Source organism: Ursus americanus, chromosome 12 (assembly GCF_024610735.1).
Source record: "Ursus americanus isolate L20-20 chromosome 12, mUrsAme1.1.p, whole genome shotgun sequence".
Taxonomy (NCBI): Eukaryota; Metazoa; Chordata; class Mammalia; order Carnivora; family Ursidae; genus Ursus; species Ursus americanus.
In genome coordinates this window covers 43,435,276-43,462,941 of record NC_142138.1, presented here as the reverse complement: position 1 = coordinate 43,462,941, position 27,666 = coordinate 43,435,276, and the positions used below count along the sequence as shown (strand labels likewise).

Below are 27,666 nucleotides of genomic sequence, written 5' to 3'. Positions count from 1 at the left end.
CAGAGCGGCGCTTGCGCTGTCATTTCCATCCGTGACAGCGCCGAGCTGCGGCAGCACTCTGCTCTGCCAGCGTGTCCAGTGGGCTGCGTGCACGTGCCGGACTGCTGTTCGGTCGCTGCATGCTGGGGCATGGGGCCACTTCGCTCCCACCTGCCCCTTTTTTTGGAGTTAGAGCAAAGCATCATTGATCAGTTCCCCTTTTTCTTTCTTTCTTTCTTCTTTTTTTTTTTAAGATTTTATTTATTTATTTGACAGCCCTCCCCCTCTACTCATGCTGTCTCTCGCTTTCTCTCTCAAATAAATAAATCTTTTTTTAAACTACTAAAACAATCTGTATGTTAACAAGGTCTTCAGATGATTCGTATGACTGTTAAGATTTAGAAAGCACTGGTCTAATGTTTGTGTATAACTTCAGCTCCAAAAGCAAGGTGGGTATGCCCCGATCTCAGGCAAAATCACTATGAATATCCATATTATAAAACATATTTTAAAGTGATTATTTTCTCCAGAGAGAAAAACCCTGCTGTATCAACCTCCAGCTTAACATGTTAATTTATAAAAATGAGTTGACACACAACACATTTATTTACTACATAAAGATGGGCACAACTGTACTTCTGAAACACTGGTTTTGTTATGAGAAGCTTTATTGCGAAAAGTGGTAAGACCCTAAAAATCCATAATCCTGGGGGGGAAAAAAAGACCACCTGGGGAATGAAAAGAATGAGACTTGGCAATCAAGAGAGTAAGTAAGTTGAGAAGAGAGGGTCCAAGCTTTTAAGACCATGATTATTCAAGAATAGTTGTTCATAGGGCAAAGAGATTTTTAGATGGTTATTTTAAGATACAGCTTTTACTGGTAGAGAGAAGTGATTATGTTTACTGACAGGTTATGGCCTAGTGTTCCACTGATAGGAGATAGTGGAACTTTTTCTTTCTTTTTCTCTTTTTCTTTCTTCCCCTAAAGGAACACATGAAAATCACAAAATCATTCTTGATTTCATAAGCATATCACTTCCAAGGGTCCCCCCTTCTACAGTCTGATCCTGGCCACCATCATCTTGCTCAATCATCACAGTAGCCATCAACCAGTATCCCCAAATGCACCTTTGCCCAACAGTCTACTCTCAACACAGCAGCCAAAGGGGTCCTGTTAAAACATCCTTCAGATCATACCATTCTGCTGTTCAAACCCTCCAGTGTCTCTGCCTCACTCTGAGTAAAAATTGCAAGGCTGTATGCAGCCCCACACCTGCCCCCAGTTAACTCTAAGTCTCCACTCTAGTAGCCACCTGGCCTGCTTACTACTACTACTACTTCTTTTTTTTTTTTAATGTTTTTTTATTATATTATGTTAGTCACCATATAGTACATCCCCGGTTTCCGATGTAAAGTTCGATAATTCATTAGTTGCGTATAACACCCAGTGCACCATGCAATACGTGCCCTCCTTACTACCCATCACCGGTCTATCCCATTTCCCCACCCCCCTCCCCTCTGAGGCCCTCAGTTTGTTTCTCATAGTCCATAGTCTCTCATGCTTCATTCCCCCTTCTGATTACCCCCCTTTCTTTATCTCTTTATTCCCCTACCGATCATCCTAGTTCTTATGTTCCATAGATGAGAGAAATCGTATGATAATTGTCTTTCTCTGCTTGACTTATTTCCCTTAGCATTATCTCCTCCAGTGCCGTCCATGTTGTAGCAAATGTTGAGAACTCGTTCTTTCTGATAGCTGAGTAATATTGCATTGTATATATGGACCACAGCTTCTTAATCCAGTCATCTGTTGAAGGGCATCTAGGCTCCTTCCACGATTTAGCTATTGTGGACAATGGTGCTATGAACATTGGGGTGCATATGGCCCTTCTCTTCACTACGTCTGTATCTTTGGGGTAAACACCCAACTACTACTACTTCTTTTTTAATATTTTATTTATTTGACACAGAGCGTGCACAAGCAGAGGGAGCAGCAGGCAGAGGAAGAAGCAGGCTCTCCGCTGAACAGGGAGCCCGATCCAGGGTTCGGTCACAGGATCACGACCTGAGCCGACGGCAGACTGAGCCACCCGGGCGCCCTGTTTTAGTAGACAGACTATACATTTTTTAACAGGTCCATATAATGTCGATGCTGCTGGTCTGCAGACCACATTTGAACACATAGATCATCTGTTTTCTCAGTACTCTAATTGTAACACAGAACCCGCAGACACCTTCTAGAAAATTCTTCCTGTCGTAAATGGGAGCTTGGTTTTAGCTAGCTTTTGAAATAGCTATCTTGAAAACCTTTCAATAAACTCCTTTGGGACCAAGGGATTCATGTGCTGGAGAGGAAATTGGTTTGAGGGAGTGAGTTCCTCAGAGACCTTGAGCTCTGCAGCTGTAAGTGTGGTGTACCTGTAGAAACCAGGTGCATCTTTATTAGCTGGGGCTACACCTAACATAATCATCATAGTTACTAAAGAAGCAGTCCTCCCCCAGTTTTTCCTTTCAGGTACCTCTTCTTTTGCCTTTTCCATTTCTTGCCTTGTGACTTAGTAGACCAAGGGGGGAGACTTGTGTTGATTCAGTGAGCCTGGGACATTGGTATGGGCAACTAGGCTCAGGAGACTCTAGGTAATGAAGGATGGTACCAGCTGACTGGATAAAAGGGGGAGTCGAGGTAAGTTAAAAAGGGTGTTTAAAAAAGTTAGTGTTGGGGCGCCTGGGTGGCTCAGTCGTTAAGCGTCTGCTCAGGGCGTGATCCCGGCGTTCTGGGATCGAGCCCCACATCAGGCTCCTCCACTGGAAGCCTGCTTCTTCCTCTCCCACTCCCTCTGCTTGTGTTCCCTCTCTGGCTGGCTGTCTCTATCTCTGTCGAATAAATAAATAAAATCTTTAAAAAAAAATAAAAAAGTTAGTGTTAAGTGGGGGCACACCTCATTTCTGCTGCTGCTATTTTAGCATTAAATTCTGGCTTCCTCACTGATTGCTGTTTAATTCCTATTATCAGACTCCAGGCTAGAACTCTGAAAAATTAACATTTTTCAGGAGTAAAAAAATTTCCTAAGTTGTTATTGATACTTATTAAGCACCTTGACACCATATTTATTTACTAAATTTTAACGATCTCACTGCCTTTATTCAATGATTCATGAATCGGGCAACATCCCATTTAGAAGACAGAAAAGAGCTCCAAAGAGCTGTACAAAGTGACAGGAGAGAGTGGGACAAGGACATTTTGTAGCAGTAAAAGGTGGATTGGTTGTAGCAAGGTCACACTTCCTTAGGGGATGGCAGGGGTCTGTCAGGCATATTACCTCGCTAGTGCTGTCTGGGTAATTCCTGAGTGACCTGTTTAACGCTCTGTTTCTGGGAGAGCTGAAACTGCGATCCAGTCCGTTTGGAGATGCGGGGCTTAGCATAAATAACTCCATATCGAGCCTGTTATCTTGTTTTTAGCAATCCCCACCTCCCCCTCTGATCACACTCTCAGCCTGAGAAATATGATCAAAATTTAAGGCATTAGCGCCACTCCCAGCTACCCCTCTGAAGCTCTCCCAGATCCTGCTGACCTGTGTGGTATTCATTCACAGGTCATAGCTTCAGGTTCATATTCCTCAAATTGGTCGTTTTCTCCATTTCTTTTCTCACTTTCTGGTCCTAGGGAGATAATTTGCTTGGTGGTTAGTGGCTATGAACATGCATTTAAATAGCGTTTGAGAGAATATAACACACGAGGGCGATTATCACGATTCTTAGAAACCAGGTAATTCCCAGTGTCTGGAGTGTACCTTGGAGCCATGGTCCCGAGGACCCAAACCAATCAAAATCAAATAAGTCAAAGAAAGACCCCATTGAAGGGGTCACTTTCTTAATCCAAGTGGTTTGTCTAGTGGTTATTTTTTTTAAAGTAAACTCTACCCCCAATGTGGGGTTCGAACTCACAGTCCTAAGGCCAGGAGTCACTTGCTCTAACAGCTGAGCCAGTTAGGCACCCCGTCCAGTGATTTTATGTAGCTGAGTGTTAATCCAGGTGCAGCAAGTAGTGTTAGCCACAGCACAGACATCTCCTGGCTCAGCTGCATGATAATCACTTTCTAATTGTCTAGAACAACTTTGACCAGAGAGTCTAGAGATTTTTGTTGAGCAGCTATTACTTTAGCAGTGGTTTCTGCAATATCTTTAAGAGTTAAGGAGCTGACACTATATGTATTAAAAACTGGGATAAGACACACAGAAAATTTAACCTCTGTGCCTGAAAAGCTGTCTTTTAAACTCACTTTATTTTGCCACTGGTTTGTAAAGCTTTCTGATTTGCTTTCTCAGACCTCATCAATGACATGGTTGAGGAGGGCAAGGTTATACAGCCCTGGAGCTTGCCACAAGCCCCAGGTGGTGGGCATTCTGTTTTTGAAACTGAACCAGAAAAATCCAGAGGAATGCAGCAACATTTTTACTTTGTGCCCCCTGCTAGCTTTTTTCTGGGCCTCCCAAAAATGTGTTTATCTTGCTGGCCATGCATGTGGAGCAGTCTGGAATTCTATGTGGCATTAGATAGTGAAAAAAAAAGGAAAGATTTCCCACGTGATAGAGGTTATGTGAGTGCTCTGTGATTGAGAGAAGGGGATTTTGGGATGAGATTTATTTTAATATTTAATGTTTAAACCTATTGCACATTTTTTTTTAATTTAAAAGCAAGTCTTTAGTGGGGGGGAGGTGTGGAGGTATGGACGAGAAGCAATACCAAATTTTTAAATATCAAATTAAGAATTTTCACTCGTTAGAAGAAAAAAAAAGTCTTTACAGTGAATGAAATGTCTGAATTTCAATACCGTGATAATCATATAATTTGAGAGCAATGGCTGGCATATTGTGAGGGACCCTGAGGCCCTGACCCCAGCAGCCTCCTCTCCCCCCACCTTTGTCACTCCAGGATTGTCTGCAAGGATGGCTTCACTGTCACTAGTCAGGTCTCAGCCTGGCCCTCTCAAATGCCCAGCAAGTCTGTGTCCTCTGTTTTGCCACATTTAATTAGCTCTGGAAATACACTATCAAAGGCTGTCTGGCAGTGGTTCATTAATGGTACAGGGTGAATTCAAAAGCACTAATTAATTGTTTTAGATTATTTGCAAAGCCCATGCTGAAAAACCTAATGCCTGGAGGAGAAAGTTGGCAGAGAGGCTGTTCAGAGATTAACCTGGACCTTACCCAGCTCAATTGCCTTTTGGAGTTGGGCCAAGAGGGGAGTTGTTTTTCTTTTTGGAGAAGTGCTTGTGGCTACATTGTTCCCTAAATTCCCAGTTTACTGCTCCAGGCTCTTGACTGATAGAGCTCATATGGACCTTGCTGAGCTAGGGAACGCAAGGAGCATCTTCTAGAAGTTTTGTTTGTTTTTTGTTTTGTGAGAGAAACACAGTTATTTAAAATTCATTAACTAAATACTTCAAGGGTCTCTTCTTAGGGAGAGGAAAGGGAGCTCTAGTTTGTTATGAAATAATCCAGGTTTTAGTGTTAAACTTTCAAAGGCAGCAGGATTAGGCCTTAAGTATTACCCCACCTCCCCAACCCCCAAAATAAAACAAATCAGATTCCTCATTTCCTCTTTTTGGCTGGCCCAGGTCAGCAAACTGCTACTGCATTTGGAAAATGGTGTTCAAAAATCTCAATTTGAAATCAAGTGCATGTCAGTTTAAGTTCAGGATATACCGTATGTATGAAGGGGGAAAATAGGCTTGCATTTTGCATTTTGCTACATTTGACATATCTTATAAAATAGTAGTACCTAGAATTAGCTTGGCCAGATGAATTGTAGGAAGGTAATAGAAGTCCCTGATGAAAGAGATTTGAGGCTTTTTGGGCCAAGTGCCAGTGCCTCTGTGCGTAGTGCAGTCAGTTGAAGATGAAAGTAGAGAAGAGTATTGCAGACATTTCAGAGCCAATCAAGTGTTATAAAGGGACCTGTTTTCTAAGCAGTATATAGCACTATTTGAAAATACCCGTCCAGAAATCTTTCAGTCCCTGGGCCTGGCCCTGCCTCCTCATGACAGACCTCAGTGTTTTTCCCCCCATCCTTCTGGGCTTGAGCAGCCTGTGAGTCAGTAGTTATGTACAAATCTCAGGCCAAATCGTACTTTATTAACATGATTCAGGAGAAAAGAATTCTAATGAAAAATTTCAGAGGCCTGTGCTTGGCTGTTTCATGATATTGTTAGGTCTTCCTGAACTCAAGGAAGGCCCCCAAAAATCTGTTATTTCTGTTTATTACTCAACTTAGAATCTGTTGGAAAAATCTTACATGAAAACCTCAGGAGAGTGTGTTCTGGTTGAGGAATTTATTCTTGAGCGCACAGTGGCCTCTGTTTACTCCGCGTGAGGCTGGCTGTCCTGAGACCTTGGGCAACCTGCCTTCTCCTCAACCAGTGGACCTAGAGTAACAACTTTGGACTTTTAACCCTTTTTGCAGATGGTTCCCAGGCAACTTGATGGAGTTTATAGGAATGCAGATCTCAGAGATGCAGAGCATGAAAGATATTTTTAAAGTTGGCAATAAAGCCTTTAAACCAATAAATGACTATGGGTTTTTTTTCCCTGCCTTATTTTTTTTTTTTAGTCTCATTGCATTTTTATTTTAGAAAGTAATTTTGTGCCACAATGTCAAGACTTACTGGTATTTCCCTGATAAGTTGTAAGATGTTATGAATAATGTTACAACTAATAGTTAAATTGATGTCTTAAAGAGTGATTTCCTTTAAAGAGATAAAACAGAATTTAAAGTTACCCTAAAATAACCATGATTATTTATATTTAAGTATATTTGAGTGGGAGAGGACGGGGTTAGGATTGCCATTGATAGAATGAAAAGTACACAGAATCTGTAGTGTGTCATGTGTATTTTGTCATCCATGAACATGGTATACCCCTCTGTGTAGGTTTTCTTTAATTTCTTTCAGCACCAGTTTTTATAGTTTTTGGTAGTTTATTGTGAAGACTATAGTATGTCCAGATGTGAACAGTATTCATTATGCATGACTGCTTCATTAGAGTTAGATTTGAGAACCTCTGTTTAGGGGTGCCTGGGTGGCTCAGTCGTTGGGCGTCTGCCTTCAGCTCAGGGCATGATCCCAGGTCCCTGGGATCAAGCCCTGCATCGGGCTCCCTGCTCCGCTGGAAGCCTGCTTCTTCCTCTCCCACTCCCCCTGCTTGTGTTCCCTCTCTCTGTCAAATAAATAAAATTAAAAAAAAATATTTTATTTATTTATATGAGAGAGAGAGAGAGCACAAGCAGGGGGAGAGGCTGCAGGGGAGGGAGAAGCAGACTCCCTGCTCAGCAGGGAGCCCGACAATGCTGGGCTCCATCCCAGAATGCTGAGATCATGACCTGAGCTGAAGGCAGATGCTTAACCAACTGAGCCACCCATTCACCTCAAGAAATATGTTCTTTACCTGAGGCTTAAACTGGTGTTACTGACCAGGGGATAGCCATAACATCTCTTCACTGAGGTAAAATGAGCATCCTTATTCCTTTGGACTTAAAGGTCAGAGTTAGGGACAGTATCAGAATCCAAAGGCTGAAAGTTGTGCCCTTTTGCTGGACCCTTGGGTTTTCCCAGCAGATTTTTGCTAGAGCACAGTCACTGTGGTGAAGCTTTATTTGAGACTTGGATTTTGTAGAGATTTTATGCTCCAAATGTGAGGAATGCCTGTGGACTTTACCAAAGTGAATCTGCTGGACTGTTACACTTTTATTCAGTGGGAGTAATTCTCCCCCACAGTGTTCATTCTTGACAGAGACTGTACAGTAGTTGTGACCTTGGGCTGTGGATTCAGACAGGTTCAGGCCCAGGTTTTGCTGTTTGCAGGTTGTATAATCATAACCTCGGTGTCCTCACATATAAAAATAGAGATATCAGCAGTATCTACCACACTGTGTTGTTGTGACGATTACAAATGAGATAATGCATATAAATCGAAGGGTCGTGTTTATTTTAAGATTTTACTTCTTTGAGAGAGAGAGAGACAGAGATAGCGACAGAGATAGTGAGAGAGCAGGAGTGGGGAGGAGAGGGAGAAGCAGGAACCCAGCTGAGCAGGGAACCTGACGTGGGGCTTGTTTCCAGGACCCTGGGATCATGACCTGAGCCGAAGGCAGCTTCTTAACTGACTGAGCCACCCGGGTGCCCCTGGTCGTGTTTATTTTAAATGAAACTATTAAAAGTAGTGTTCTTTGAAAATGTTAGCATGGTGAACATATTTACCCAGTCCTTTAAGTGGTAAGTCGTATTTTTCAGACATATATTTGGTGCAAAAATCAGATCTGATTGTGAAATACAGTTTTGCAGATAAGACGGATTCTATCAATGACCAGTCTCTTTATTTTCCGTATGTTCTGTTCATAGCAGTACGGTGGGAGTACCGAAATGGTAGTGTAAGGGGTGTGATGAAGATGGGAGGAGGTTGTGAATAAAAAGCTTTCTTTTTTCCTTGTTTTGGATTTGAGTTTGAGTCCCAAATCATGACTTTCAGGGCTCCTGTTGCCTACTCTATAGAATACTGCTAATTACTCTTAGTCTGTTGATTATCAGGAGAATGAAATGCAAGTAAAGCAGCCAGCAGTTTGTGGCATGCACTAGGTCTTTAAAAAGTTAATCCTTATTTAGAGAACCTGTATATTTGGGAAAAGAAAGAGAGGTCGAATAAACCTAGGCTTGGCAGAGTGAGTTTATTGTTCAACTGTGTGCTCTGAACAGGGATACGGCAGGTCAGGGTATTTCTTTGGGAGATGGCTGATTGGCTGTTGGCTGAGCTAAGGACTCGGGTGCCTTTGAAATGAGCAACGTAACAGCCAAAGGACTAAATCTGGAGGCAGAATGGAGAAGACTTTCCTCCTCTAGAGGAAGTGACTTGGCCTTTAGCTGGAGGCTGGAGGGTAGGCATGAATCCTCAGGAAAGGTAGTGGTGGCACTGAGGATTGGGGCTGGGGGGAGGCAGGAGAACCCAGAAAAAATGGAGTGAGAGCACCTAATGGCAGTCGTCCTCACCTGTGTAGTACCTGTGGGCTTAGTCCCACCCTAGCCATCCTACTTAAAATTGTAATCCCTCTGAACTCCTGGTGTGTCCATCTGTTCTTATTTTGCTGTTTTTCCCCTCATAGCACTTACCACTTTAAAACATGCTTATAATTTATTTATTATGTTTATTATTTATCTCCCCCCACTAAAATACAAGCTCCATGAAAGTTAAGTCAGTTTGCAAAAACTCTGGTGTAGCTGTTCCATATATTTGAAAATTCTCAAGTGGAGGACTTTCCCCAGTGCCTTTGTCTCGGCTTAAATGTGACCTTCAGGGAGAGGGCAGGGACGGTTCACTGATCAATCCCTAGTCCCTTGCACATAGTAGGTGCTTAATATTTTTTGAATTAATAATTATAAAACCCTGTCTCACTCATCAAGTACCGTAAAGAGAAGCAACTTTGCTAAAGTAATAAATCTGAAGCTTAATGTATTTTATTTTGGGGAAAGGAAGTGGTGTTGGGATGAAGGCTAGCCTGCGGAGACCAGGTGAGGGGTCACTGTCTTCAGATTCTTAGGTAAAGCAATGTCTGAGTGACCTGTGGTGGTGGTTTTAAAGATAGGTGTCAATCTGTTACTGGATAATGTCTTTGACAGCAAGAAGCTATTGCTTCTTTTTTTTTTTTTTAAGAATTTATTTATTAATTTGACATAAAGAGACAGCCAGTGAGAGAGGGAACACAAGCAGGGGGAGTGGGAGAGGAAGAAGCAGGCTCCTAGCGGAGGAGCCTGATGTGGGGCTCAATCCCAGAACGCTGGGATCACGCCCTGAGCCGAAGGCAGACACTTAACGACTGCGCCACCCAGGCGCCCCATGCTTCTTGGTAAACCTTCTATGAAGCTTAGCATAAGACTCTTCAGTACTCTTTACCTTGGCTTACATAGTGGTGGTATATTTCATGCAGGAGCTGAAGGTTAAACCAGTGGCTCTCGAAGCATGGTCATGGATCTGCGACCTTATCAAGAGTTTGTGAGGTCAGAACTCTTATTGTAATAATTCAAAGTTGTCTTTTTCCCTAGGCTGACATTGCAGTCGTGGTAATAAAAGGAATATTGGAGAAGACAGTTGGTGCTTTGGCAGGGATTGAGGCACACACCAATTTCAGCTCAGGATGTTCTTGCTGGAGGAGTTAGAAGCCCTCAACCACATTGTCTTTTCCACGTTCTGTATGATGAAATGGGAAGTAGGCAAGTAGCACTTCTACATTCGAAAGTGCAATGCCGTCCTGAGGAAACACTTGTGCAGTTGTTTGAATTGTGAGCTGAGCTGGTCTGTTTTTCATGGAATACCATTTTACTTGAAAGAACGACTGACATATGATGGTTATCTCGCCTTCAGTACTTGGCAGGCATTTTTCGAAAATGAACAAAGTGATCTTGTTATTTCAAAGAAAACAGTTTACAGTGTTAGTTGCCAATGAAAAATTTTCTTTTTCAAGCAAAAATTAAAGTTATGGAAAACTTACGTTCATCCCTATGACCATGGCAATTTCTGAATAGTTAAATACTTTTTTGATGAGATCAATGGAAATATGAACAAATATGATTTTTTTTGCTATCATATAAGAAATATGTCAATATTTGGCATATTTGCATAACTCAGTGAACTGTGATTTTCCAGATGGCTAATACATGATGTTACAAAATCCTGTGTGGATAATTCTTGATAGTGCAGGATAAAGCAGTTGATTTTTAAAAACTTTATATTTTCAGATAATTTTGGACTTACAGAAGACTTATATAAATGGTACTAGTTCCCATACCCTTTATGTAGCTTCACTTTATAATAATATTATATACCTATAGAACAATTAGTAAAACTAAGAAATTAATCTTGGTACAATATTGTTAACTAAAGTATAGAATTTATTTGGATTTCACCAATTTTCCCCCTAATGCTCTTTTTCTATTCCAGGACCCAACTCAGAATCTCACATTGCATTTAATGGTCACGTCTCCTTGGTTTCCTTCAGTCTATGACAGTTCTCTGTCTTCCAGTCCCTTGACACTTTTGAAGAATGGTCAGTTGTTTTAGAAAATGCTCCTCAATTTGAGTTTATCTGCTATTCTCTCATGATGGCATTGGGATTATGCATTATTGGGAAGGGTACACGTAGGTAATGTGCCCTTCTCAGGATGTCAAACTGGGGTTACATTAAGTTGATATGTCTTATTACTGGTGGTGGCAGCCTTTATCACTTGGCTAAAGTGGTGTCTGCTGGAATTCTCTGCTGTAAAAGTTACTAGTTTTACCTTTGTAATTGGTATTTTGAGAACAATGGATTTTAATGTAACAAGGTATGAAAAGTTTATTATGCAGTTCAGATTGCACATCACAACTAACCTTTAAGTGATGACTATTTAATGAGGTTAGGTAAAATATCAAAGAAGAAACAGCTAGCTACAAGTATGTGAAAAGACTATGAGACTTTGCTTCTCCTTTCCAACTACATATCTGTGTGAGGCCAGATTTCTTCATATCCTTCAATCAGAACAATGTATCACAATAAATTGAATGCAGAAGTAGATCTGAAAACCCAGCTGTCTTCTATTAAGCTAGATGTTAAAGAGTTTGCAAAAATGTAAAACAATGCTGCTATTCTCACTAAATTGTTTTATTTCAAAAATAGTTACTTTTCATAAAAGATAGTATTTGCATTAACATGCTGTGGCTTTATTATTGTTGGTTTTAAATGAATTAAATATTTTTTTTTAAAAGATTGTATTTATTTATTCGACAGAGATAGAGACAGCCAGCGAGAGAGGGAACACAAGCAGGGGGAGTGGGAGAGGAAGAAGCAGGCTCATAGCTGAAGAACCCGATGTGGGGCTCGATCCCATAACGCCGGGATCACGCCCTGAGCCGAAGGCAGGCGCCCAACCGCTGTGCCACCCAGGCGCCCCTGAATTAAATATTTTTAAAAATTACTCAGTTTTCATTTCTGTTTTGCTAAATGTTGATAGATAAAACATACCAACAAAATCTCTTTTGAGTCCTCAGTAATTTTGAAGCATAAAGGGATCCTAAGAACCAAAACATTTCAGAATTGCTGCTTGCTAAATAAGATCTATCTTGGCATGGGGGGGGGGGTTGCGAATCTCATCTTCGGGCCCAAACGAAGTTTCAGTGAAGGGTTTCACTTAGAAGTCTTGGCTCTGGGGAGGTCACTCAGTTTCTCTGTATCTGTTTTTTCACCTGGCAGGTGAGGGAGATAAGCCTGAAGGTCTTCAGGTTTCTTTCAGCTCCCAAATTTTATGATTCCAAATCACTGTGGCTCTCAAGGGTGTCATCTTGGCAGCCTGGGCATGATGGAGCATTACACGTAATTTCTAGAGTGATACTTTTAATGATGAAAAGGATCATATCTAGAGGATATAATACAGTAATATTTGTGAGGCAGGGATTTGAGAGAGCCCCATTGTGGCTTTTTAGGCCTGTAAAGTTATTCTTTCAGGGTCTCCTTCAGAAAATTGTGGTTTTAGATCTTAATTGGTTTTTACTCTACTAAGGGAAATATTTTTAATTGCTGAATACTTTTTTTGTCAGTTTATGTGTATCATAAATTAAGAAGTGTGATTTCCTAGAATTTTTGTGCTATAATGTTCTGTGTATATACATGTAAACTTCTTGTGTAGAGATGTATAAATATTTAGATAAGTCATTTTTCTTTGTTATGGGTTCTTCATATACCACTGAAATCTATATTGAGGCAGGTTTAGGTTGTAATATACATTATATACTTAAAATCTTCATGAAGTTAATTAGTTACTTTAGTACTTGCTTTTTAAAAAAAACTTAAGACTCTTTAGACATCCTTAATATTTACAATGCAGACTAAAAAAAAAAAAAAAAGCCAGCTGGAATGTATTAGGAATCCCAAACTTTGTAACTAACATTTTCCTTTTTTAGTTTAAATGGAAGGAGTCTTGATGGCTTTAGTTTTTAAAGATGAAGAAACAAAAGGGAGGGGGAGGCCAGGAGTGTATTGTCCTATTATCAGTCTCAATCAGTTTTTAAACAGGATCCTAAATTCCTGTAATGTGGATTTTGTAATGGAAACTGCCACAGTTGGGGGCCAGCTCTGTCATAATCACCAATTTGGGCATCTCTGATATTTAGCAGAAATATAAATATCTAATATAGTGTGTGTTTGTTACACTGTCATAGGAAAATTTTGTAATTGATTCTGAGCCAGATTCTTCCAGTGTTTAAGTTACTACTTGGAAATAAGATTTGGAAACTGACTGAACTTTCTTAGTACTTCTATAGTTTAGTGAAGTATAGCAAATTTAGTATGTATTATATCTAGAAAAGAAGTTTATGATTATCTTACATCAGAAAAGTCTCATTCATCACATTTCAAAGGTTCCTTTAAGTAGTTAACTGTTTCAGGATATTTATGTAACCCAGTCTAAGAGGGAAATGCTCCCAACTCCCACCAAGACAATTTAACAGAGTATAGTGCTTCAGAGCACAAGCTTGAGAGCCAGCTGCCTGCTGCTAATCCCAGGTCTGCCACTAAATAGCTTTGTAACCTCTGTTTGCGTCAGCATCCTCATCTGTAAAATGGAACTAATATAATAATAGCATCCATCTCATTAGATTGTTTTCAAGATTTAATGAGATATGATGCCTCACGTGCTCAAAACCTGCCGAGCACTTACTAAGCTCTGCTGAGCCATAGCTTTGAGTATTCATGTGTTGTTAAAATTATTGCTTGGTTAACATGTGGTATATTTAGGTTGCTTATTTCTTCATGACATCTGAGTTTGTATCTCATTAGTAACATTATCCTCAAGTAATGTTTTTGGATAAGTTACATCTGGGTAGATTTTACATTCATAAGGCACACTACTAGAGTTCTAGATTTGTGGTATGTTGGTATTTTAAGGATCCTTAGAGATTATCTGGTTCAGCTCAGCCTGGTACATAAATCACCTTTCTAATATCCTGTTGACTGAGCCTCTAGCCTTTTACTTGAATTTAAAATATCCCTGGCCCTTGGGAAATTCTTCTTTGTGTTGTGCAATCCACCTGGCTGTAAACCTCCACTCTTCAGCCCCTAGTTCTGTAGGGCTGCAGGGAATTTGGTTAACAAATAACCCACCTGAATGGTGACAGCAAGGTAAAAGGATTCTTGATAATTAAGGGTTGTCTAAAAGTGACCAGAATGGTGTATCATGGGACTTAAAGGACTTTGCTCCCTGTTCATAGAAGAAGTAAGGCTTGTGTTTGTAGATAGAGTTGCTCTGAGTTAGTTGGGTACATATTTGACATAGAAATTTGTTCCACTGAGCCTGGGGTGGGGGCACTAAGCCAGAGGGGAGAGTCAGTGCCTGCGTCGCCGGACCTCACTCCACAAAACATCCCCATGGGTTGTTGGATCTGTCCTTTCCTGGAGGAGGAGCTTTGTGTTTAAAAGTTGGGTCTGCCATATTTTTTTAATTGCCTAAATGGAAGCTCCGTGGAAGAAGAAAAGGCTGCTTACCTTGTTCACTGCTGTGTCTCCAACAACTACTGGGGAAGTAGGTGCCCATTATTCAAATGATGGAATTAACGATTAAACACTCACATGTGAATGTGTTTTCAATTTAGTGTGGGGAGATGTCATTTTCACTTTTTTTTTTGGAAACCAGCTCATGTTTAATTGTGACTTTTTTTTTTTAAGATTTTATTTATTCATTTGAGAGAGAGAGAGAAAGGGAGCACAATCAGGGGGAGGGAAAAGCAGACTCCTCGATGAGCAGGGAGCCCGATATGGGGCTCGATCCCAGGACCCTGGGATCATGACCTGAGCCGAAGACAGACGCTTAACTGACTGAGCCACCCAGGTGCCCCTAATTGTGACATTTTAAAATTGGATAAGTGTTTTGATGTCTGCCCCCTCCCCATATTTCATCTCTTTAAAATGACAGAACACCAACCAGTCACAGGCTTCATGAGTTTAATAAGTTTACCCCTTAAGTGCCTATTTGCAGCACCCAGTCCTCCTTTGAAATACCAGACAGACCCTGCAGTGGCCAGCAGTACACTTAGACCTTTAGGGTTCCAAGTTCAGGTTCTCTGAGCATTCGGTGCTGCAGGGCACTTGTCCAAAGCTGGTACCTCCCTGTAGCTGGGGAACTTTAAATGTACCAGTAAAAAAAGTTTTTTCCCCTTCAAGAGGAAGAAAGAAAATCACTCCCCCAAACCCAGCAGATCTGGCTGTGAGGTCTTTCCTCCTGCCCCATCTCTCCAGGCTTGTGTTTTGCAGTGGAGCCAGAGAGACCAAAATCTCACCTGAGTGAGATAACAGGCCCGCAGAATACAACAGCCAGAATTATAAAATCCATTCATCCAAGCATGGTGGAAGGCAGGACGGGGAGCTGGGAGGGTAAATGGTACAGGGAGGAAAAAACTATTCATATCAGTCCAGGCACTGGGGCTGGCAAGTGCTAGAAAAGACCTGCAGAGAAACCTGTGGTCCATTCACACTCACTGGTGTTAAAAATCCACATACCGGTGTCAGGAAGATTCTGCCTTAGGTACACTGGAGACAGAAATCGCAGTTCCTCAGAGAGAAGGGAATGGGCAGAGGGTCCTTGGCAGAGCAGGTCCTGCCTTTCCTGGTGGAGGAGGGGACAAGGAAGAGAGCTCCTACAGCTTCCTTCCAATTCCACCCATCCCTTCTGGATGGCTGGCGGCCCCATGGCCTGCAGCAGCCTTCAGTCTGGCAGGAGATGCGGCCAAGGGAATTTCTTTGCAGAGGCTGGGCTACTCAGAGCGGACTGCAGGTGGAGCGTCTTGCGGAAAAGTCTGTTGCTTACCAAGGAGAAGAGGTGCATCTGGGAAAGGTATACTTTGCCAGGGGTCTTTGCTTATTGGCACTGATAATGAATGGTGGAAAGGTTGGAGAAGAGGCCACCACTGATAACATATGAGGACCGCCTTGCTGTGAGGAAAGCCAGGGGCAAACCAAATCCAAAGTAGTAAGGCCAGTTCCTTTCTATGTTCAACAACTGCTGGTGCATTTCAGTTCCTTTATTGAACCAACGATATTCAAAGGAGTCCAGTGAGGAGAGAAGGGACCTATGCAGAAAACTAACCAGCTGACCAACAAGGTGGATGGGAAAGAGACTCACAGACATGCCCTGGATGAGGAAAGGAGCTTGCAGCAAAAGGTTGAAGAGCATGTCAGCAGTTATTTTGCTGACACGAGGGAATGGGTGAGGCTTCCTCCCCAATACCTCAAATGCCAGATCAGCTATGTCTTGAAACAAAATGGCATTTACAACTTTGCTAAGCACAGAGGGGGCACCCAAAGAGCACTGAAAAATGAGGTAAGGAAGCATTCCAGCTCCGACCAAACATCTCCATGTCGTGATGGATCACCAATAATTTGGGCTGTTACTGACTGTAGTACAGGAAGAAACACTTGATAAAACAGGAGGAGACTTCTGCTAACGAGATGTAGCTCACTCTCCTGCTTCCTTTCTATACTCTGGGCTCTCTGATGCGCCAGGATACTGCTTGTCCTCCTTCCACACTCTCCTCTCTTGCTGAATCCAAGCATCTAGCTTTAAGATGGTACAGATTCCCCAGATGGAGTCTTTGATTCCCCTGGTAATTCCTGGAGAAAAGGTTTTGACACTCTCAGCCATCTCTTCACCACCCAAATAACAACTACAGAGGACAGGGAAGCATCTCAAAGTCTTCATCATGAAGGACCCGGCCGCTCCGGCCACTCCAACCTCCCAGCTCCGACCTGCTTGGAGCCTTGCCTGCCACGGGCCCCGCTCGGCTCCTCCTGGGCCCTCCGTGCCCGGCCGCCAGCTGTGGACGGGGCCCTCCCAGGGCCCGGGCCACTGCACCCACGCTGGGCATGCCTGGGCCGCACCAGGCCACTCTCACTGTCACTTGTATGTCGTGGCCCATTCTTGGTGCCTGAGCTGAGGGAGAACCTGTCAGAGGATAGGAAATGAGATCTCAGGAAAAAATATTAATAATAATCTTATGATTATTTGCAACTTTCAAATACACTCAGAAAAAAAGTACTTTTTTCTGTTTTGATATGTGAAGATTTTCTAGAAAGGAAGGAAAGGTTTCTAACTTTATCAAAGGCAGAGGTATACCATGCTGTCAGCATTGGGTGTTTAAATCAGCTCAGCTGGATGGCGGCTTCACACTGTAGCCCCAGTGATGTTATATGAGCTTAGCTCTACTTTGAGTGCTAATGAAACAAGGTGGCCAGAAATATGAATTGTAAAAAGCCATCAAAACATTACAATGTAGGAGAAAAATGTAGCGAAAATTTAACATAGAAAGTCCAAATAGTTCCCTTTTCTGAAGGCTTTTAAAAGTTTTTCTTAGGTAATTTGCAAAGACTATTTTAGGTTGTAGAAAATATATGTAAAATTAAAATGACATTAGCTGAGAACTTTGCCCAGTTAATTAAGGAAATCTGAGCTTCCTTTTTTCTTTGGTGTTTGTATCTCTCTTTAATGTGCTAGTAGCTGAGTTTTCTATAGAAAGAGGACATGTATTTAGGTCAGAACTCATTGGCATATTCCTTGGGTTATCTTGGGTCAGCATTTTCTCTGGGAAGAAACACCTTTTGATTTTGGAACCAGAATGCTGATTCCTGCCTTGTAGTCCAGGTACGACGCTCCTTGCACAACTGCCCCGCCCCCCTCCCAGGGCTGGCCTTGCCTTAAGTCACTTGACTCAATAAGTCAATAACTTCATGACTTTGAGTGAGTTACTTAACATCATTCCACGTCAGTGTTTTCAGCTGTAGAATGAAGGCAATAGTATATCTCAAGGTGCTTTTAAGGAATAAATATGTAAATACAAGTAAAATGCTTAGAAGAGAGTCTGGCACCTAGTAAATACTCCGTAGATGATGATATTATTATTACCAAATGTGGATGTTTTGAGGGTAATAGAGGGAAAATAGATTTTTTTAAAAAACTGGAAATTTCCCCATACAAATTCCAAGGAATATTGATCATTGTCTCCATGATAACCTTAGTATTTATAAAATTCTTTGCCATTTAAGCCACTTGCTGTGCTTCCATTTACACTTCCCTGTGGGAGGTGTGGAGTTATTTTCTAAGGTGTTCCATTAATCATGAACTAGGAATGCTCTAAAGAAAAGAAGGTATAAGTATTAACTGGTTAGAAGAAGAAATAACTTTGAATTTTCTAAAGCTGTGCCTTTACTGGGAATTTTAACTTTGTTGAATTTCTATGTAAGGGGATAAAAAACCTTTCCATCCTTAGATTCACAGTGTGCATAGGCAAAATGGAGGGGGGAAAAAGATAAAAATTGTAATTTTGAAGGGAAAAGTTTTTTGTTTTTTTTTTTGAAGATTTATTTATTAGAGAGAGAGAGTGCGCGCACACGCGTGCAGCGGGGAGGGTCAGAGAGAATCTTAGTGGAAGCGGGGTTTGATCACGCCACCCTGAGATCACAACCTGAGCTGAAACCAAGAGCCTGACACTTAACCCACTGCGCCATCAAGTGGTTTTGTTTTGGTTTTTTTAATTGTCTACATCAGTCAAATTCCGTGGATGTTGTCTTAATTATCATTTTGTGTCTTCAGAGAATGGAGCAGATTTTGAACATGCTCTTTTTTTCCCCCCAATATATTAGCCATTATATTTAACAGTATTTGGGGTTTTTAAAAATAGAGGTAATTAATTGTGAAGCATTTTGATGTTTAGCAGGCAAAGGAAATACATTACTTTGTGTGAACAGAGGTTACCGTGGATGTTTTGAAGTCTAAATTATTGAACTATTTGCCTAAGGACAAACTTCTTAACCATTTAGGTTTCCTCTGGCCTGTAATGAGCTACAGGGGTAGGAATAACACAGAAACATCGTATGTGTGAAACATTGGGTCCTGTTTGGAAAGCATGATGGATCCAAGTTTTCAGGTTTACCTTTGAGTTACACTGATAAATTAGAAAACTTTCACCCCATTTACCTCTCCTTTTTGTGGTCTAATTGGCTCATGGTTGGTAAAGACAGAAGCATATGTTTTTGAGAGAGATAAGCCTTCATTTTGTTTACATTTTAAATGATCATAGTCTCTGGAACTGGCACTGGGACCAAAGAATGTTTATTACTTCCATGTTAACATGGGGATGGGTCTGAAAGATGATAAGTGAGGTTTGTGTTCGGTTCTGTTCTGCAGCTTCCTTGGGCCCCAGCCAAGGTAACTTGGCTTCGTAAGGACCAGGAGGAACTGCTGTACAGTCTCTTTTTTATAGCTGTTTTTATATTTTTATCTGAAAGCATCTACCTTGAGGAGAGAAGCTCTACTTTGCAGAGTAAAAAACAACTGTTTCTAATCTTAGCAAGTGGACAACAAGGGGTGTGGCCAGGGGTATACGTGTTTCCAGACACGGTTGTGTTTCACATCTGTCCTTGTTGTATTACTGGTCAAACAGATCTTGTGGCCTTTGGGAAGGGTTGCCTTGGGAAGATGGCAACACAATAGGGAGAGTTTCTAATTTAGAAAGACCGCTGGGACTCCAGTCCAGAAGTTGTTTTTTTTTTTTTTACCTGTGCGTGTCAGGTGGGGTGCAGTGTTTCCTGCTGTGGAGGTGGGGAGAACCGTATCACACCTTCACGGAGAAGGGAGAAATCACCTGATTGGCACACATGATTCAGAAGCATCACAGGCCCAACTCCATGTTCACTTTTCCAAGGTCCTTCCTGTTGCACTGAACTCTGGCCCTGCCCTCTCCCACCCTCTGGGGACTGTGGAACCCCCAGGGAGGAAGTCACCACTCCTATGCCCTTTATTCTTCCTGTGCCCCCTGGCTGAGATATGTCATGTGGGTCTGGGCCCCACCTGAAATCACATTCCTCCTCAGTGCCTAGACTCCCGTGTGAAGTACCGGCCGGTGTGATTGCAGCTCCCGTTGACCCACTGTTCACAGAGGCATAGGAACACATAGCCCAGACTGTAGAACCCAAAGAAAGCTCTGGGTGACCTCTGCTATTTAGCAGCTGCTCCTAGCACCAGTCACTGTGGCAACTGGGCTCTGTTTATGAAAATGAACGAGGACCTCAAGGCCGGGGCATTCACACCATGGACAGAGCTCCCCCTGGAAATACATTGCCTGCCAGATTGCCAGGGCTAAACCAAAACAAAGACATACCAAACAGAAGTAGCTGGGGAAGTGTTCTGCCCTTGGGGGACATGCACCATGGCCTAATTGCTTGGTATCCTCCTTTACCAAGCAGAACCATGCCAGGGTGAGCTTATCTTGGTTATGCCAGAGAAAGGAGGAGGCAAAGACCCTGGTACTTGAATGGGTAATTTCTTGAGTATACCCTTGCATTGCACAGGGCTGGCCTCTAGCTATGGGTTTAGAAGGAAGTTTAGTACCAAGGACCTGACTTTTTGAAAATCTTATTTTAGGTCCTGCTTTTATGTAAACTGTAAAGCTATTTTTGGGTCTGCACCTTTAGAGTAGACCCTTGTCTGGAATAACTGAGTTTGGAGTTTGTCCTCTTTGAGTCCTTGCTTTCACAGTGATGGTCCGAGTACTCCGCATGGGGAATGGTGAGCCATAGACATCTTTGAGCACACTGTGAAACCCAGAGCTTCCTTTGAGGGGACTGTTATGTTCTGGAGTTGCTTCTAGCATTCTTAGGTTTTATGATTCCATGGCTGGACCCTTCCAGCACATGTGTCTTTTAGCCTCATTTAGATGTTCACTGGGATACTTCACTGGGGTGTAGATAGATGAAGCTATAGTCTATATTGAAAGTTCCCAGAGTTTGGAGCTGGAAGGACCCATAAAAATCATCAAACCACACTCCCCTATTTTAAAGATGTGTAAGCCCAGGTTAAATTCATGTGGCTAGTTTGGCAGAGCTGGAGCAAGTGCACAGGTCTTCTGATGCCATTCCAGAGCTCCCTTCCCCACACTGTGCCTTGTCACTGTCAGAGTCCGCTTAGCTGTGGCTTCCATGTCCCTGTGGAGAAGGGAGACACGGGGAGGCCGAGAGGGCTGGCACTGGTGATTTGCTAACAGAACAGAGATGTTCGGGAATGACATATATTTGGAGAAAGAGGGACTCTTACGTGTAAGTCAGCCTTAGCTTTCAACTGTAAAATACCCATTCGTGGGGCGCTCGGCTGGCGCAGTCTGTAGAGCACGCGAATGATCTCAGGGTCATGAGCTCAGGCTTCACGTTACGCATAGAGCTTAATTAAAAAAAAAAAAAAAGGCTTAAAATAGCCATTCAGTGCATTGAGGAGGCCTCGAGGTCTGCCACCTGGTCTTCTTAATCTGGTTGGATGTCAAGGAATTGGCGTAAAAGGGGAGAGGGTCCGGGGGTGGGGTGCCACTGATTATGAGTACAGTGAGAAGAATGTGGGCTTAAACCAGCGTCCCTTCCTAGAGGGATTCAGGCCTCGCTCTATCCTAGCAACCCTTAACTCCTTAACTTCCCCTGGGGTTGTCCTGGGTATGTCCTGGGTATGTCCTGGGGTTTGAACAGCTGCTGCCGCTCATGAGGGTGACCCATCCCAAGGGACCCTTAACTTCAGGGAAGGAAGTAAAGCTAAGTGTACTTGGTCCTCCTTCCGTACTTAGGCCTTTGCGGTTACTGGGGTGGCTGCCACTCTTTGCTCATGATAATTCCTTATGAACTCTCCTGTTGATAAACCAAACCAAATCAATAGTGGTCTTCCTTTAACAGGATTTAAGTTAAATGATAACCACAAGTTTCCTGTTGGTTTCCGTTCATTTCAGTGCTGAACATTTGTGCTCTGGGCTATGGATGTGAGGTTTCTGCCCTGTCTTCGCTGAGGTACCTGTGTGAAATGTGAGTTTGCCATGTGGCAGACTCGTTTTCCTCTGGCCGGTTAATGAAGCTAAAATATTGACAGGGTTGATTGGTCATATTTGAGAGTTCATCACGGGCACGAATATTGTACCTGCAAATCCCTTGCTCAGATCTATGTAATTGTAATCAGGGAAGAAGCCCACTTTTCCAGGTTTGTTCTATAACTATCATGACAGTCAGGTTCTCTTGGGCAAGGGATCAGGAAGAAGCCTGTTAGAGTGTGTTCTGTGCTGGCTCTGTCGGGCTTTGGAGAGCAGACCTCAGGGCGATCTGAAAAACCGGTACCCTGAACTAGGTGAAGCCATTAACCAGAACCCTGTCTGGACAGTCTGGAGCTGAACGGGTTTCTCTAGTATCTATTTACAGCTAGCCAGCGAGGTTAATCACAACTTCGCTGGGAGCCGGTGTCTGCACTGGCTATAACTCACTTGTATTCTGGACGGGGGTCAGAGAAGCTGAATAGATTTATTCATTCAGGGAGCAGTGAGTAACAGCAGCCTTAGCTGCAGAACCAGCTCTTTTCAGCTTTTTGATGACGTGCACTATTATTGTTTTTAGCAGGTTGGCTAAAAAGTGAACCTGTGAGAGTCAAGCCTTTATTCCTCTCTGTCCAACACTCACATGCTTGCTTCTAGTTTGCTGTAGTCAATCAGTAAACATTTATCAAGTGCCTACTGTGTGCCAGGCACTGTGTTATCACAAACCAGTTACTTATTCTTAGTTAATAAATGATCTTATGCAGCAGGCATAAAAAGGAGCCTTAAGCAGGGGTGGGTAATTGGGATCTTTGTGTCTCTTCCTGTTCATTCTTCCATGCCTTCACATCAGGGAAAGGAAGTAGAAGTCAACTTAAATTAGTTTATTTTGGTAAGAGCAGTTTTAGAAAAGGTTTCGTGAAGGAAATTGAAACTATTGAGACATAGGAGGTTTGGGGATTACTGCTGGAGTTTTCCTATTCCTTTTAGCCCAGGGACTTTGTCCCAGTTACCACTGATAATGGACCCTTTTTATGTTTAACTGTCTTGTCAGTAAGTCAGTGACACATGCTGAGAATAGAAACCAGTACCATTCCATGTTGTAAACGCCAGTCTCTACATGGCCCCGCTAGTTCTGTTGTTGTGATTGTTGCTATGATGCTTAGCATCAAATGCTAGCCCTTTCCCTGGCATTTTACGTCACACCTACAGGGTCCCTACCCCAAGCTGCTTACCTTCCCTGGAAGCCCAGGACCTTTTCCACATCGCACCACAGGAAGTGGTGGAGGGGAAGGGATAGGAGCCTTCCCTCCGTAAAACGTGGTCCTTGCTTGAGGCAATGAAGGGGACTGTGGAAGTTTTAATAGGGAAGGGCCTTATTGAGGTAGTTTTTTTCCTGTTAAATTCCGCTTTTTAAAAGATTTAGGGTTAAGTGTAACTCCGTTCATTGTTTTCTATTCTTTTGAAATACATGAGCTGCAGTGGTTGACCGTATGCTAGACTCTGAGGGAGGAAATGAAACAGATGTAGCCTCTAGTCTGTGCTCTCTAGGTGCTTTCTGACCCACGATGGAAGAGAAAACATCAGGTGGCATCATTAGAAGTTTTTTTAACTTAATGGTGGACAGGAGAAAATGGAAACTGGACTAATTTCATTCAATTCTTAGGTGGTTCTGTCTTTACCATAGGGTTATCTTAACTGAAGACAGGTCTCCTGGTGGTTGTAGGCGTGGCTCAGTAGGTGTCAGGGTTTTGTTCGTAGTCCAAGGAAGAGTGATGTGATGCAGCCTTCGGCTTTCTTAAGAGTGAGAGAGCCTCTTTCCCCTGACCCCCAGCATGTCTCTCTTCGCCTTCATTGGCTGAATCGATACAGCGCCATCTGTCCTTGAACCAGTCATTGGCAATTAGTAATAGAGGTACCATGACTGGCCAAGACTGATCAGCTAGAGAATCAGTCACATTGTTAGCATAGGGGTCTCCTGCCAAAATAAATGTGAACAGATTTCCAAAAGAAGAAATGCACATCTGGTAGGACCATGTAAGAATAAGAGGTCAAAGACAAAGTGATGGAGAGGAGGTCCTGGCCCTTGTTTGTGTTCCCTCAGTTGCCTGGACAGCTTTCTGTGGGACCCTCTAATGTGGTGCTACCCTATATACCTGCCTCTCTTCCCACTTCCTAGAGTACAGCTTCTTAAGGCTAAGGTACTCTGTCTTACTCAATATTTGTGGCCACCATACCTGGCACGTATGGGATTTGAACAGACTGAATGAAAAGAGATGTTTCACATTTTTTTGTGTTTAGCTTTTATCAAACATTGCTTGAAATAAGTGGACCGTTGGTATCTTATTCTTTAAATATTTAATAATGACTTTGAGACATAATTCACATACCATATAATTCACTTGTTTAAAGTGACTGGTTACAATTCACTAGTTTTTAGTATCTTCATTCATAGAGCTATCACTCACCGCAGTCAATTTTAGAACATTTTCATCACTCCCAAAAGAAATTCCATACCCATTAGCTGTCACTCCCCACTATCCCCTTCCTCTAGTCCCTGACAACCGCAAGTCTACTCTCTGTTTCTATGGATTTGCTTATTCTGAACATCCTATGTAAATGCAGTCCTACAATCCGTGACTTTTTGTGTCTGGTGGCTTTTACTTAGCATAATGTTTTCAGGGGTCATCCATATTGTAGCTTACATCAATACTTAACTCTTTTTTTATGGCTAAATAGTATTACATTGTATGTGTATACCACGTTTTATTAATCCATTATCAGTTGACGAACATTTGTGTTGTTTCTTGTTTGGGGCTATTATGAATAATGCTGCTAAGAACATTTGCGTACAGGCTTTTATGTGGGCATATGTTTCTATTTCTCTTGGGCATATGTATACCTTGGTATAGAATAGCTGGCTCATCTAGTAACTCCACGTCTAACCTTTTGAGGAACTGCCAAACTATTTTCCTGAGTGGTTGCATCTTACATTCCCAGCCACAATAGATGAGGGCCTAGTTTCTCCACATTCTGCCAACCCTTGTTATGCTTTGTCTTTTTGAAAATAGCCATCCTAGTGGGTTTCAGGTGCTATCTCCTTATATGCTCATCAATTAAAAAAAAAACAAACATTTGATTGTTTGTGTCAGAAGCTCTCTGTTAGGTGTGAAGACAGAGATGAGTAACCTTGACCCTTTTTGCCTCTCTGATCTCGTCGCCTTCCTGTCTTTCCTCTTAATCTCTGTTCCTCACCACTGAATTGTTTTGTAGTCTCTACAGTACCATGCTGTTTCTTACCTCTAGACCTTTGCTTGTCTTCTTCCCTCTGCCTGGAATATGAATATGAATGCTAATAATAGTAATAATAATAATAATACTGGTTAACTCTTACATACCCAGCTTGTCATAGAGTAGGCAGTTGGCTCCAGAGTCTGTGTTCTCAAACACTGTGCAATATATTTTTTTCTTTTAAAATCAGCCTTATATAGGGATGCCTGGGTGGCTCAGTCTGTTGAACTTCCGACTCTTGGTTTCGGCTCAGGTCATGATCTTGGGGGGTGGGAGGGGTACGAGGTTGAGCCCCTCATGGGGCTCTGCATTCAGTGCAGTCTGCTTGGGATTCTTTTCCTCTCCCTCTGCCTCCCCTCTGCCCCTCCCCCCTGCTCACACAGGTGCGTGCACACGCGCTCTAGCAAATAAATAAATAACAATCTTTTAAAAAATAAAATCAATCAGCTTTATCGAAGTAAAATTTACATGGACTAAAATCTATATGTTTTAATGGTACAGTTTGATGAGTTTTGATAATGTATATACTTCTTTAACCACCACTACAATCAAGTTATGGAAGATACAGATTTTTTTTGTATCGCTTCCCCCTTCCCCCGAGTTCTCCTGTCCCTTTGTAGTCCATATCCCTGTATCAGGCACTTACTGACCTGCTTTCTGTCACTATAGGTTAGTTTGGCCTGTTCCAGAATTTCATGTACTCTCTTGAGTCTGGCTCCTTTTGCTCAGCAAAATGTTTTTGAGAGTTAACAAACCAGTTGTGCTTTGTATCAGTAGTTTCTTCCTTTTCGATGCTGAGCATATCCATTGTATGGCTATACCCTGATTTATGTATTCATTCACCTGTTGATGGGCATTTGGTTGTCTCCTTTAATTATGACCAAAATGGTACGAACATTTGCAAACATGTCTTTTTGTGGACACGTGTTCTAATTTTTCTTGGATAAATACTTAGGAGTGTAGTTGCTCCATCGTATGGTAAGTGTATGCTTAACCTATAAGAAACCGCCACCCGGTTCTCCAAAGTAGATGTACCTACATTGATTTAATTTTTTTATTTTTTTAAGTAAGCTCTACGCCCACCATGGGGCTTGAACTCATGACCCCGAGATCAAGAGTTGCATGTTTTACTGACTGAGCCAGCCAGGCGCCCCCTGTATTGATTTTAGTACATATTTGTCCTTTCCTCTCCTTTTTGCTTGGGTAACTTCACCTAATTCTTTTTTTAAAAAAATTTTTTTAAAGGTTTTATTTTTAAATAACCTCTATGCCCCATGTGGGGCTTGAACTCACAGTCCTGAGATCAAGAGTCGCATGCTTTTCTGAATGAGCCAGCCAGGCGCCCCTTAACTAATTCTGAAGAATCACCTCAGACATCACCTGCTTGGAGACTTTTTTGACAGTTTCATCTTTCCTTCTTTTGAGGTGGATTAGGGAGGTTCCTCCTCCATGTCCCCGTAGCACCTTGGTTATTGTTCACTTGCCCATCTTTTCATCAGACTGTGAGCTCCTTGAAAATGGAGAAAATGTTATTATTTCTGTATCCCTAGTGGTTTGGATGATACCTTATAAAATATAGCTAGATGCTCAGTAAATGTTTGTGAATGGGTGACTGACTGGAGCATTATTCAGCTTACAGGGGAGTTCATGGCCCCGTAAGGGAGGTAAAACAGGCATGCAAATAACTGTACGGTAAAGTAGAAATCGATAAAGGTGAAGAACAAAGTCTAAGGGAGTTCAAAGAGAGATGGCTTTTAATGGGGACAGTTTGAGTGGTTAGCAAGGGAGGTGGAATGTCAGCTGAGCCCCAAAAGATAGATGTAGATGTATAGAGATACTGTTGGTTCTAAACGGATTTGACTTGAACTTCTGTCCCACAAGGTTGAGCAGGTTGGAGAATAAAGGCTGTGTTTGGGCCGGTAAGTCGGTACAAATAGCACTATTTTAACTGCAGTTTATATATTTCATGGTACAGATGTACCCTCATGAACATTTAGGTTATTTCTAGTATTTCTCTATTGTAAATACTATGGCAGTTAACACCTATGCCTGTAACACTGTAATACCTTTACGGTTATGTTGTAAAGTTATGGTGTAATTACAGTTAACGGTGTAATACCTTTACAGAAGTGTTGGCCACTTCACTTGCTACCCAAACCTGGCTGAGAATATTTTGTGAAGGGCTCGGAATATTCTTATTGGCCTTAATTTTTGATGAACGGGCACACCCTCTGAAATGTATTAGGTGAGCATTATGATTGCTTTGTAGGCAGAAGGTTAGTAACTACTTAATATGCGCTAAGTCCTTTCTCACCTGTTATCTCATTGAAATCTTTTAACAATCCCATGAAAAATGTGCTGCTACTTACCATTTATCTGAAACTAAGATTTGGAAAGATTGTGACTTGGGTAAAGTAACATGGCTTCTAAGGAGCCAATTCGGAATTTGAACCCTTGTCTTCTGATTACCAGTTCATTGTCTCTTTCCCCATTGTTCTG

The 27,666-nt window shown here is 42.1% G+C and overlaps 1 protein-coding gene and 1 pseudogene across 2 annotated transcripts in view; one reads left to right on the top strand and one right to left on the bottom strand.

Moving 5' to 3' along the window:
• Window positions 1–27,666, top strand: part of TGFBR3 (transforming growth factor beta receptor 3) — a 191,393-nt gene that overhangs the window by 30,201 nt on the left and 133,526 nt on the right. The window lies entirely within an intron of this gene.
• LOC123795400 (etoposide-induced protein 2.4 homolog pseudogene) lies at window positions 15,688–16,700 on the bottom strand (annotated as a pseudogene).